Raw genomic sequence first — 14,491 nt, 5'->3', positions numbered from 1 at the left:
AGACTGGGCAGACATCTTGTCAGTCTTTTTCTTCTACACTAATTCCTATACAGAAAATCAGAAGGTTACACGTTGTTTACCTCAAGAAGTTATTACAGTTAAAAAAGCAAGTTTTCTTACCTTAGCCAGGCATGCATTACGGCTATGAGTCCTGGTGTTTAGAAGATATTACAAAACCTCAGCTTTGGCCGGCTAAGATCTAGCTGTATTCAACTGGACGTATAAGAGAATTTAAGTACCTTTATCTGCACTTTTTTTCAAATAATACAGTATTTAAAGTGATTAAATTGTGTTGCACGAATATTAACTGAGCAGGAAGTTTTGAATCTGCTCTTCATTCAGTGCATGCTTAAATTTTATTATCTGTAGTAATTGCAGGTGTGGGGGTAGCCACATTATTTGATTTCCTGTCAGTGACTATTTAAGTGGAACAGTTTGAAATATTTTCTGCTTACAAACCTCAGCTTTGGCCGACTAAGATCTAGCTGTATTCAACTGGACGTATAAGAGAATTTAAGTACATTTATCTGCACTTTTTTTCAAATAATACAGTATTTAAAGTGATTAAATTGTGTTGCACGAATATTAACTGAGCAGGAAGCTTTGAATCTGCTCTTCATTCAATGCATGATTAAATTTTATTATCTGAGCTGTTAATAGCGGCAGTCTGCATTTAAAGTGGAACCTGTGTGTTGAGAGACAGCCTTACAAGACTATCTGCAAATATATAGAGCTGAGTATATTTTTCTGTATTATTCTGTATTATAGAGCTAAATTGTTGCTTAGATATCTGTTGTCTTAGTGTTCTGCAAATATACAGAGATCAGTATATATTTTTTTGGTTTTATAATTTGCACTCTGATTCCTCACATCTCTGTTGAAACTTTTCTCCACCCCCCCCCCCGTTCTTGGTTGTAGTTTAAATTTGGTGGCTTTTGCAGTGCCTGCCCCACTGTAGATTTGATCTAGGACACTCCCCCAGTCCCATCTCTTTACCGCATTCTACCTAATAAACCCTTTCTGCACTTGCTTTTAGTCCTTTTTAATTTAATTACATTTTTTCAAACTGTGTGTGGACTAATATTGCTACATATTCAAGTGTGCCAGCTTGCACTGCATGTGAATTGTTTTACTACTGTTTTGCTACTTTTCTGAAAAAAATTGTAAGCCTGTTTCCTACCTTTCCTGTAATTAGTGTTCCAGATACAGATTTGCTGTATCCAGGACTATTTGTAAGCTTCTGAGCCCCCAAGCCTTTATGTGTTGGAAGGAAGCCTTCTAGCTTATCAGTGGGAGTGGTAAGCACTAGGTAACCTGTCTACCACATAAGGAGTGGTTCTGGCCCAAAATTTGTAGTTATTGGCCGTTTGGGCGGTCTTCCATCTCTCTCAACTTTCTGATTTGAACGCCTGCATTTGCACTTGTTTCTGTCCTGTAACTCCTGGGCCCATCTCATTTGCACACTCAAAAAAAAAATCTGCTTTTACTGTATTTGTGTTTCTTCCTACTTTATTTTGCTTTTCCGTCATCTTAAAAGTACTCAATTGTATTTATTACTGCTTGGTGTAACTCATTCTAAGCCTTTTAGTTTAAGCACTTGGGCTTCAGACCAGTTGTTTTACATTAGGAAGGTTTGTGGTCTGCACTGTGGTGGCAGGACAGGTAGCTTACATCCTTCTAAGTTGGGAATTGCTGATTGAGGGCTCAGTGACTGTTATTCTAAAAGTGTATTAATTCTGTTTTAAGCACTTCGGCTTCAGGCCAGTTATTTTACATTAAAAGGGTTTGTGGTCTGCACTCTTGTGGGAGGAGAGGCTGGACTCTGCCCTTCTAGCTGGGAATTTCTGGTTAAAGGCTTATAGTGCCTGCATATCTAAACTGCTTCTTACTGAAATTGGTACACCTTGTTTGCTGTAGCATAGACTAGATCCAGGCCTGCTGAATCTAGCTTTGTTTGTATAACTTGAGCACTAATCCAGGCATTCTTTAAAGTATTCAATTGCATTTATTACTGCTTGGTAGTAACTTGATTAAAGTGTAGCTATCATTCTAAGTCTTTTGGATTAAGCACTTGGGCTTCAGACCAGTTATTTTACATTAGGAAGGTTTGTGGTCTGCACTGTGGTGGCAGGACAGGTAGCTTACATCCTTCTAAGTTGGGAACTGCTGATTGAGGGCTCAGTGTCTGTTATTCTAAAAGTGTATTAATTCTGGTTTAAGCACTTGGGCTTCAGGCCAGTTGTTTTACATTAAGAAGGTTTGTGGTCTGCACTGTAGTGGCAGAACAGTAGCTTACATCCTTATAAGTTGGGAACTGATGATTGAGGGCTCAGTGTCTGTTATTCTAAAAGTGTATTAATTCTGGTTTAAGCACTTGGGCTTCAGGCCAGTTATTTTACATTAAGAAGGTTCGTGGTCTGCACTCTTGTGGGAGGAGAGGCTGGACTCTGCCCTTCTGAGCTGGGAATTTCCGGTTAAAGGCTTATAGTGCTTGCATATTTGAACTGTTTTTTTACTGAAATTGGTACACCTTGTTTGCTGTAGCATAGACTAGATCCAGGCCTGCTGAATCTAGCTTTATTTGTATGCTTGTTGTCTGTTTGCTTATTTCCCTGAAATGCTAATTCCACCTAAAACGCAGCTTTTCAGCGCTTCTGTGGATCCCTAGTGATATCTGCATTGCTTACTGTACTTATTTCCTTGTTTCACTTGAAAGAAAGTTATTGTTTGTCGTTTTTGCTCACTAAAGCAATTATACAAGTCAGCATTAAAATATTAAAAGCACTACACCCTCACAAACTCCCCTTGAGTACCTCATTCCCCATTGGCCCTTTTTTTTCAATTATAAAGGAATTCCCAATACTATTCTAGCATGTCCAAATGTCAGTTGTCAATCTCCTCTCCGGTCCAGCTGGTGAATCTGGGAATCTTGAGGCAATGTTACAACTGCCTCATGTACACAGACAACCCTCTCCTCCTCCCAACAAATTCCAACACATGTGAGAGATGCAATCATATAGCCATACTGGAGGCTAAGCTCTCTCAACTCAGTACTGGCGAAACCAGTCAGGAGGAGAAGGAAACCACACTCACTACAATTCCAGTCTCACATAGACCTACCATGACAGCAAACCAAACACATAAACACACAAAAACATACTTGGAGGCTCTAAATAAAAATCTGCCTAAGCAGCAGAGACCTCCAAAGCAGACACCCAAGCAACCGCTACCCCAAAACAAAACACGTGCAACACATAGCTCACAAAGCCAGTGTGCCAAACAGTCACATCCCTTAAGGCTAAACAACACACCTGATACACTTGTAATAGGTGACTATCATCAGGCACACTGACGTCCTGCTCACCAGGCTGAACAAGAAGAAGGTCATGGTGAGCTGCCTGCCGGGTGCTAGGATCCGCCACATAACACAAGCACTCAGGTCACTCCAAGGCAAGTAAAAATATGACTCAGTCATTGTCCATGCTGGTGTGAATGACCTGAGACGTACCTCCCTGGACTACATGAAAAGAGACATAGAGGAGCTCTCTGAGCATGTAGCCCAGGCCGGTATGACCCTGACCTTGAGTAGCATCTTACCCTCACCAAGAATGATGCCACAATATGAAGACAAGATGATCAATTTCAACAATTGGCTTAAGTATTGGTGTCATCCAAAGGTGATCCAATGCCTGTCAGCCTGGGATGACATGCTCGACAAGCCACGATGCTTCGCTAGGGATGACTTGCACCTGTCACCCATGGGCTTTCGGATATTGGCAAAGGCTCTTGCTACCCCCATAGTGCCTTTTTTAGGCAAGGCTCAAAAGACAAACCCACCTCCATAGGTATCACAAGGGATAAGAAACTAAGAGTAATGCTACTCAACGCCAGAAGTCTAAACCTCAAGATGCACGCACTCGAAACTCCTTAGCATGGAGAACATCTATATCTGTGCAGTAACAGAAACCTGGTTCAGGGCTCCCGAGAGCACCCCAGCACTACCAGGTTATACCTCATACCATGCTTTTTGGCCCCAAAACTTGGACCGAACCACAAAAGGAGGGGGAGTATCAATATTCGTCAAAGATACCCTCACCTCCAGGTTGGTGGCACTGCACGAAGCATCAGAGACTATCCATGTGCAACTAACAGTGGGTAAAACTGCCTTCCAGTTTATAGCCTGCTACGGACCACCCTCCCAAACCCAGGAACCCCACTCGGCCTTCCTGAGAACACTGGAAAATATGAAGGTCTCTCCAAACACCATTATACTGGGTGACTTCAACTACCCAAACATAGACTGAGAGCATTACTCTAGCTCCAACACCCTAGCCCAAAGGTTTCTAAAATTTATAAACTCAAATGCTATGGAACAACTTGTTACCACTCCCACAAGAGGGGAAAACATACTGGACCTGATCATCACCAACATGGGGACTCTATGCTCCAGACCAGAAGTGTATCTCTCACTGGTAAGATCAGACCATAAACTAATCTCACTGAATATTCACATCCCGACTCCACCCCCTGCCCTGAAAACCACAGTGAAAAACTTCTCTAAAGCAAATTTCACACTCCTCAAAACTGAGGTGGAATCCTTCAAAGCCCCCGGGCCTGTGGAAAATATGGCCTAGACCGCAGAATCGTTTTATAAATGCATTCTATGAACACCTTTAGGAATGCATGGATCATGCAATCCCAAATAAAACCAAGACCCAATCCTCCAAAGGCAGACGTCCTGTCTGGTGGACTCCAGCCATAAACAAACTATACAATAGAAGGAGGAAGCTACTACATGATAGAGCAAAATCCCAAAAAGGGAAGGCATCTCTGATCGGTATTAGCAAAAAACTACGGGCACTCATAAAATCGTCTAATGCCAGCTTCGAGAGAAAAATTGCACAGGACACTAAGGATAATCACAAGGCTTTCTTTAGTTATGTTAGGAACCTGGGTGTTAATTCCCAGATATGCTCAGAATTAATCCAAAATGACAAAAAATACACCAAACCCACAGACATTGCCAACATCCTAGCTGACAGGTTCAGTGCAAACTTCTCCCCTCACCTCCCCACCAAAAGGGCAAATATCTATCCCAGCAGAGTGCTACCCCCCCTGACATCTCAGATGCTCAGGTAAGAGCTGCCCTCTCCAAAGCAAAAAACACAGCATCAATGGGACCAGACGGTGTCCCGGTCTGCGTCCTACATGAACTCCAAGAAGAGCTAAACCCAAACATAAAACTACTGTTCAGTCTCAGCCTTACTACAGGATATGTACCCAAAGAGTGGTGTACAGCAACAGTGGTCCCTCTCCACAAAGGTGGTGCCTCAACGGATCCTGGAAACTATCGCCCCATAAGCCTGACTAGCTTGGTCTGCAAAGCTATGGAAAGGATCATCATGGACCTCATAAATAAAGATATTGGGGACCTACAGACACTGGATCCTACCCAGTTCAGCTTTGTTAAGGGCAGATCCTGCCTCTTAAACCTGGTTGATTTCTTTGAAACAGTCACCAAGGCCATTGACAAGGGAAGGTGGTCCACACAGCCTACCTGGACCTCGCAAAAGCCTTCGATACAATACCCTCTCGTGCATTATAGATAAGCTCACCAGCTTAAATATAAACCCCTATATCACTAGATGGGTTGCAAACTGGCTCAAGGACGGAACCCACATGGTTAGAATTGCTGGAGCCATGTCAGACTCCAAACCAGTTACAAGTGGCATCCCACAAGGCTCAGTCCTGGGACCTCTCTTGTTCGGTATATATTTCTCGGAGGTACAGGCCAACATGGAAGGACTGTGGCTGACCAAGTTCGCAGATGACTGCAAACTGGGCGCCATAATCGACTCTCCAGCTGACACAAGCATCCTCCAAAAGGGCCTCATAGAAACAGACAACTGGTGCCAGAGCCATAGCCTCAAGCTAAACTCCAAAAAGTGTATAGTCATCCCCTTTGGCAAAAACAAAGTGCCCACAAATTATCACATAGATGGTAATCCATTAAGTACAGAAGAAGTAATTAGGGACCTGGGGACCCAAGTTGACAGCAATCTCTCATTTGACAACCACGTGGCCAAAGTGGTTAGAAAAACATTTTATATAGCCCACCTAATCATGAAGGGATTCACATCTAGATCAGGGGAGGTCATCATGCCTCTTTACTCATCCCTCATCAGGCCCATAATTGAGTACAATGCCCCTTTTGGGATGTACCTTACCAGACACCTGCAGCAACTGGAAAGACCCCAAAAGTACCTCACCAAGAGGATCAAAGGGTTCAAACAGATGCCATATGCTGCCCGGTTAAAGAAACTCCAGCTCTACTCAGTGGCATACCGCCTGCTCAGAGGCGATCTGTGCCTGACGTATAAAGCCATGTCCAATCTGGAATTAATGGACATGCTGCACCTCAGAAAATCCAAATCCCATCGAGCTACGCGCTCGAGAGACTTGAACCTCAACACTGAAATAAATAGGACATGCTGGAGGGACAGATTCATAACCCAGAGGCTCAATTCACTCTGGAATAAAACCCCAGTCCAGGTTAGGCAGAGTCCCTCATTGACTCTCTTTAAGAGGAATCTTGATGAGTGGATGGGAGATCGTAGGTTTACCCCGGGTATCACTTCTGTGTCACTGTTAGACAGAGGCACAGTATACTAACCTCGAAAAAGGGCATAGCAAAATTAATTTAAAATGGGTGGCGAAAGCCAAACACACTCTGGCTAGGCTTATAAATGCCCTAGGGCAGATAGCCTAGTATGAACCTATGAACCTATGAGCATTCCCTGTAAAAAAATTCCTTAGGAAACAGAGTCTGTTAATTCTGATGACAGAGATGTGGATTGTTCTCCTACAGAACCACAAGCCCACTTCTCAGACAGGGAGGAAAATTTGAGTCTTATCCTCCTGAGAAGGAATTTTCTATTAATCAGACCATAGCTGGGATGAATGAGGTATTTTTATGGGAGCATAATAGATGTCCCACAAAACTGAAGAGATATTATGATATGTTATAAATGGATATACCTCAGTCTTCACCCATCCCTCTTATTCTGCAAGCCCTGGAGGATGTGCTGCATGTTGCTTGGAATCATCCTGATAAACTGCCATTGGTCCCTAAAATGGCAGATAAAATGCATAAAATGCCTCAGACTAATACATTTCTGTTTTCTCACCTTAGGTCAGACCCAGCATCCATATCTGCTACTTCACCTGCTTGTAATAGACTGATCCTGAACACTAACCCCACTCCAAGTGACAAAGAAGGTAAAGTGTTGGACCACCTAGGTAAGAGAACGTTTTATGCTTCTTTAGAAATTTTAGCTATCAGACATACACAAGGAAGTTTATGTTGTGTTATATGGACAGTCTGATAGATTTTTCTGCCATACTTCCTTGTGAAGGAATTTTCTAATCCTATTGTTTATACATTGTCTCAGATACTGAAACATGCATGAAAAGTGTGTATGTTTATGCAGATACTGTGTCTATTGCCACTGCTACTACCACAGTTTTAAGAAGGTATGGATGTGTAAGTAACCAAAAGTTTATTGGTGAGGTAAAGACTGATATCTTAGATTCTGTTTTGAACAAAAAGGTACTGTTTGGCACTTCTGCTATCCAGGTTCTCAAATAATTTGATGAAAGAGGAAAAGTGATTCAAGGAATATCCAAGAATTCCCAAGCCCCTGGATAAAACGTTTACAGAACTCCCTCTTTCCCAAGTAAGCCAAACTAGCAGACCCTGCCATTTTCTGGCAAAGAGTAAATGAAAAACGAAATGGCCTGAAGGTAATAACAGTAAGAAACAAGTATCCCTTTTTTAGAAAAAAGGACAGACCAACAATACAGAATGACCAAAACAGCATGTATGCCCACAGCTAGTGGGTTTTAGCTTTATTGGCCTGAATATATGGATGTTAGTTGGGATATTCTGCATATACCTTAATGGTTATAGACATCAGCTGAGTTATGAAATCTGTGTTTCTAAAGTATAGCCTAACATTCCGATTATGCTGTGCTGACAAGGTCATAAGAAGGCTGAAACATGCATTTCCACATCTAGTGGGTTTTGCCTTTGTTAGCCTGAATGTATCCACAAAAACTTAAAAAAAAAAGGAAAAAAAATTATGGACATTCAGAAGCTATATATTTGAAAGACAATGTTCTTAAGGGATCATTTGTATATATCCCATGGGCCTTTATTACAAGAGGTCTAAGGTATCACACAGTGAAAACTCTAGCATGACTAATTTTTTCTTGTAGTTTTTACTAATTGGTTTGTCTGTGTGACTTTTTTATTCTTTAGTTTGGATGTTAGCAAAGTCACATATAAGACAAATGAAGGCTAACAAAACCAAATCCATGTACTACGGGAAGCAGCTCTGTAATATTCGATAGCCCTACTCATCTGCACTAAGTGCTAGATTAACTGTTGTAACCCAAACAGTGCATTTCACACTTATGTGCCTGAAAAAAATGAAAAAAGGTTAAATTAAAAAATGAATTCATAGTTAAAATATTAAGAATAATTAAATATTACATTCAAGTCTTCATGCTCTCCAGTTTATACAGAGCTAAATACTGTAATAAACACAGTCAACATTCAACAGAACAAGGAAACCAAGGATCACATCCAAAGAGCATTGCTCATATGAAGATGTTCCTGTTTACTATAATTTCCTTCATTCCTTTACACCATAACTGCTGTGGTTCATATGTAGTTACTAGGCTTGCAGTCCCCAGGGGCTATGGCTTATAGCCACGTACTAGGCTAGGTGCTCCTGTGGACCACTTTAAATCTAACCATTTCCCTTGGTAAGGATCAAACCCTGCACCTCTTGACTGATATGAGATAAACATCTTAACCATTACACCAACCTCCAACCCACAGGAAGAGCCTACCCAAATCTCCAGTTGCTCCAAAGCATTGTCTGGTAAAGTGACTTGCCCAATGACAGCACAGAAACGTGCCAAAATCACAGATGTCCTCAAACACTGGAGGCAGCGTAAAAGCAAGCTACTCTAAATGACCGAATGTTAACAGAATAGGTTTTTGCTTCAACATGTATTATGTGAAGCACAAAAACTATTGGCCTGCTGACTGCTGTAATCCTCAGTGACTGACCAAAGAAGGCAAAGAAAGCTCATTGAGGTCTGGCAGCTAGTGCGTCTTTCCTACAGTACCCAAGGTACAGGATTTCACTCAGACGTTAATTAACTATTTATTTTGCCTTTTCTAACTGGGGCATTTCACACACACACTTCGCATCAATACTGTAATACGAACAGTACTCGTTTTATCCTGCACATCCTGTCGAAACAAACAGTGCTCACCTAATCCTCTGTCTCCCGCAGAACTCTCAACCAATTAGGGCCACATTTAAACGGAATCAGGGTCAAATCCAGAAAAAATAGGGACAATCAGGGATACTTTTAAAGCATTAACACTATTAACTTGTAACACTGAAAAAATAAGAGAATGTGAATTACTATGCATTTTCTGAAGTAAAAGAGTAACTATTGTTGTTGCCTTTTCAACTTTCCCCGGTTAGGGGTCGCCAGGAACTCCGGGCCGCTAATGATTGGCAGTCGATTTTTAAGGCGCCGACTCTGCCGAGTGGACAGCCCGACGCCCAACCTTCAGCGAAGGCACGCCTATTTTTGCTGTGTGTTAACAATACCATTATTTATTAAGCGTAATTCATCACATTTCCTCCAAAATCGGGGATATCCTTGAAAACCAGGGACAGTTGATAGGAACGATTTTATTATCCGTTAATGTTTTAAACACTCCATCCTGATGTGTTATTTGAAATATCTCACCAGTTGTCTATCAGCGGCTCTGAGTCGGAATGATGGAAGCTTTAAACTGCAAAGACAGTAACTAAGCAATGAAACACATCATAAAATCTTCATTCTGCTATGGTGTGTGGGGTGGGGCATTAAATGTTGGAAGAATGAGAACCACTTTTATTAGTTATGTTTGTGGAACATACCCCATTAAGTACTGGAGCCGAACATCGCACAGATGATGCACCAGCATAACCTTTGCTGCATTCATCTTAAGCTTTTAGAGCAAGATCTGGGGTCGGATCATTTTTTTAAATATTATTCTTACATAAGTTTTGCGTTAGCATTAATTTTTCTGAAGGCTATGGAGTCTAAAACTCAAAATTCAAGCTTTAAAGATTTGCCAAAACCCTGCCCAAGTAGCTGACATCCAAACACATCCTGGGGCCACTAATTTTCCAGAAAAACACAACTTTATTGAAAAATGCGAGGCACAAATGCATGTTCTTTGGGCGGCATCCTTATCCGCTGCGTCACTTTGCCTTTTATGGCTGCTTTCGATTTTAACATGGCAGTATTGCGCTACATCTTTCTCTGTTTACTGCAGGGGAGCATCTCCTTTTTTACTGTGGGTAAGTTATCCCCCATTTTTAAGTATTCAGTGAACATGAAGGCGTGTGTTGTTTCTGTTAATAGCTCCTTGGTATTGCACGCCTATTTAGTTTTTGAATTACTGTCATTGATGGGGGTGGGGGATGCTAGTATGAATTTATAGTTTTGACGTTCCCAAGTATTTTTTTGCGGAAACTGTTGACCTCCTAGGAATAGGGATGTAGCCATAAATTTATATTTTGTACTCAAACCTCATTATGTTGCCCTCATCACCCTTCTGTCATTTAAATTGAGCATTCCCTGTAAAGTAAATTTACTTATTATTTGTATAGCACTATAAAGTAGACAATACTTTACACAGTTATAAATATGCTGTGCATGCTCAGGAAAAGAATGTAGTCTTTGAGCATGCCTAGCTACACCCTTGACCAAGAGGAGGGTAAAGTACCGCAGGAAACCGATAGTTCAATGGAAAAATCTTACATTTGCGAGAAACGCCATACAGTAAACAAAAATTACGCAAAGTAATCAGTTTCCATTAGACGTTCTTTGCACCTCTAACGGGTAGGATTTCGTTACATTGTTCACGTAGTTATTTTACCTGCCTTTACCTGGATAGTCAGACTGGGAAGTTGCCGTTCAGCAGAGGCGAAGCCGGGTAGACTGTGACAGTATACAAAACTAAAATGAAGCATATGCATAGAAATAACTCATTGAGTTTCCATACACAAAATATACATATGTTAGTACAGATTATACAGTTGTTGGAAATTCAATGATACACAAGTTTTACAATGAAAAATCAGTCACTGTATGAACAGTGTAGATGGGAACACATTTTTTACAAAAAATGTATATATTTATAAGATTTCCTTCAAGTATGGTAATTAGTGACTGTATATATAGAGGGGTAAGGTATTATGTAGTGGGACAATGTTTAACCAGGCATTAGATGGGTACTTTTCTCCACTGTGTGTTTGTTGCAGAGAGGAAGAGAAACCATTAATAATAGTCAGCATAGGTGAATATATTTCTTCAGATAATGGTACATGTGGAGGTATTCTTTTCTGTAAATACAAATGTGATGACCCTCCACTGGACTAGTAATCAAAGAGCTTCAATCTTCACCACTGGCACCTGTGGGGGGACATTCACTGGGAGGATAACAGGTATACACACACAGTATTTCCAGATGCAGCTCTCTGCATCAAGTGCAATTTCCCCTTAAGAGCGCACAGAGATCATACACAGTCCGGGGCTGGTTTCTCACTCTTTCTCCAGTAAGACTCCCCACTGGCACAGCTATAGAGTTGAGATCTCGGCTGAGTGACCAAGCCAGGAGCTCCAGCACCCTCTGTCCAACCAGTGCTTCCTGTCCCTGCCCAAGTAGCTGACACACACACACACCCACTTTGAGGTTTGATTTACACGTGTGCACACACCTGGGAGAGGCTGGCACAGGTTTACTAGCTATGCCCCCTTCTGCCCAGACTGTAAGGTAGTTTTCTCTGCCACCAGTCACTCGTAGACAGCTACGTTAAGGCTCTTAGAAAAGAATGACCAATTTTACTGTGTAATATTAATAGAAATAGTAGTTTGACCAAGAGCAAGGCTGTTAGGAGTGGCTGCACAGTGTTACCAAATTAATTTTCAAGAAATATGCAAGTACTCCCAAAACTTAAATATCTCTACACTGGTCAGCCACAATGAAAGGTTTAATAAATAATAAACTAACAAGAAAATAACTCTGTATATATTCACTGTGACATCAGAGTTCAAAATCACAGGAAGTATTTAAAATAACACTGCAGTACAGGCTTACACAAATAAAATATCTAAACTAAGTTTCACTATATTCCTGACTGAATCTAAGAGAATTATACTGTTCCCGAGAAACTTACTTCATATAGAGCAAGGCAGATGTGGTGAATGTTTGTTTTTTCTTGTTGTCAGGTCAAGGACAGAATGCTCTATCTCACTAAGAGTCTTCTCAAAATAATGTCTAAAATACTATTGCTGGGGTAGGTTGCAGAATGACATCATTTCTGATAATCTGATTTCTAGTCCCCCAGGTGAAAACACCAGTGCTGAAGCTGGCAGCAGTTAGCATCTACCTGTAAAAATACTCATACAAGGGCTTTTGCTCAGACCTTTGGCAGATGCTAGAAGTCGTAAAACAATTGCATTCCTCCACTTTTCGAAACTAGTAATTAGTTACAGTTTCAGACATTTTTGTAAAGTTTGCTGGACTGGGGTTATCCATCCAGTTTCCTCTGTTAAGCATATATATTTAAACACTCGTAGTGCAGCTACATTTCTGTTCTCTTCCAGTAGGACATACTGTGGTTACATTTCAAATGCGGCACTCTACAAATACCTTTTCAACACACACGTCTGTATAAGTAGTTTGATATACACGACATACAGTTCTAATATGTTTGTAACACAAGCATCTTTTGTAAATCATTTCAATATTCACCAATGGCATATAATTATTTTATTTATTTATTTCACATTTGTTAACTTGAGTTAGTCCCACTGCATTTGCAAACAAACCCATTTTCAGTGGAGACCCGAGGGGAAACGCCCCAGCAAACATAAATAAAAATAAAGTGACAATATACAAATATTAAATAACAATCACAATACAAAATAATTGTAAAAAGAAAAGGTTATTGGCTATTTGCATTGCAATGATAGTAAGTAACCCATTTTCAGTGGCGACCCAAGGGGAAAGAGCCCCAGTAAACATAAGCGAAGATAAACATACAGGACAAAAACTATTAAAAATAATGCAAATACGAAATTAATTATAAAGAGAAAAACAAAAGAAAATTATGAACATTAAGGATTGCATTGATAATGGTAGTGTAAAACTGACTACATATGAGAGTAAAAACAAAAAGATAATCCGTTGTTCAAAAGAAGGACAATGTATAGACATTGATAAGAAGTTGGGGGGGATAAATAGTGTGGAGAATGGGAGGGGGAGAGAAAGGAGGGGGCTATAGTAGGGCTATAGTAGAGCTGAGGGTTTAAGAGGTTAGTTTAAGCAGAAGTTACTAAAAGAGAGAGGAAGTTAGGAGATGCAACAGGTTGTACAGTAGGTCAGACTGAGACCATGTGTGGTCAAGGCAATGGCATAATCTCAAGTTTAGTAGGTGGGATTTAAGCTCCTTTTTAAAATAGGGAAAGGAAAGGTTGGATCTAATATGGAGAGGGAGTTTGTTCCAATTTAGTGAGACAGAGTGTTTGTAAAGTAGTTTGTCAATATTCCTTTTGGGTTTATAAACTGAGAGAAAATGCTGATCAGCACTCCGGAGAGGTGGTGGGGGGTGGAGAGTAGAGAGTAACATGGGAAGTGAGAGCAGGCTAGGCAGAGGGGTTGTTGAGTATGGAAAAGGTGGTGTAGAGTTGCGATTGTAGGAAAAGGTGTGGAAATTCCAGTCACTGAAGTTTATTTAGTGAGAGGCAGTGATGTGAAGAGAGTGGTTGGTTTAGAATAAATCTGGCAACATTTGTTGTATGTTTGTTCCAGGTTCTGCACTGAGGTAGTTTGGATATTGGTAAGGATGGGGGAAGTGTATAGAAGACTAGGTAACAGAAATGTCTGTGCAATAGTGCATTTAGTGGCAGTAGTGAGGAAGTTTTTGTTCCTATAAAATAGTCCAAGTTTTTGGTGGGCTTTTTTGATGGCCTGTTGTATGTGCAAGTCAAATTTTAGTTAGTCATCAATTATTACCAAGGAGTTTGGTGTATGACATAGGGGAGATAGTGGTGCCATCTAGGGAGGAAAGAGAAAAATTGGATTTAAGGTGAGCGTGTGTCTGAGGTAGGAAGAGACGGAGTTGAGTTTTCTTAGGGTTAAGGATTAGTTGACTATTTCTGAGCCATTTTTTCAACAGAGATAAAGGAATTCTGTGTTGGGATGTGTAGTTCAGAGGTAGTATTGGAGATAGATAAGGGAGTAGAGTCATCTGAGTATTGTATTACAGATGAGAGACTGCAAGATGAATGTAGGTTGTTGGTAAAAATGTTGAAAATTATTTACAAATTTCCAGCTAGTCGTGTTGGC

The sequence above is a fragment of the Protopterus annectens genome, chromosome 17.part0 (assembly GCF_019279795.1).
Source record: "Protopterus annectens isolate FY-2018-M chromosome 17.part0, PAN1.0, whole genome shotgun sequence".
Lineage (NCBI taxonomy): Eukaryota > Metazoa > Chordata > Ceratodontiformes > Protopteridae > Protopterus > Protopterus annectens.
The sequence above is the reverse complement of the archived record's forward strand: the minus strand, read 5'-3'. Positions refer to the sequence as shown.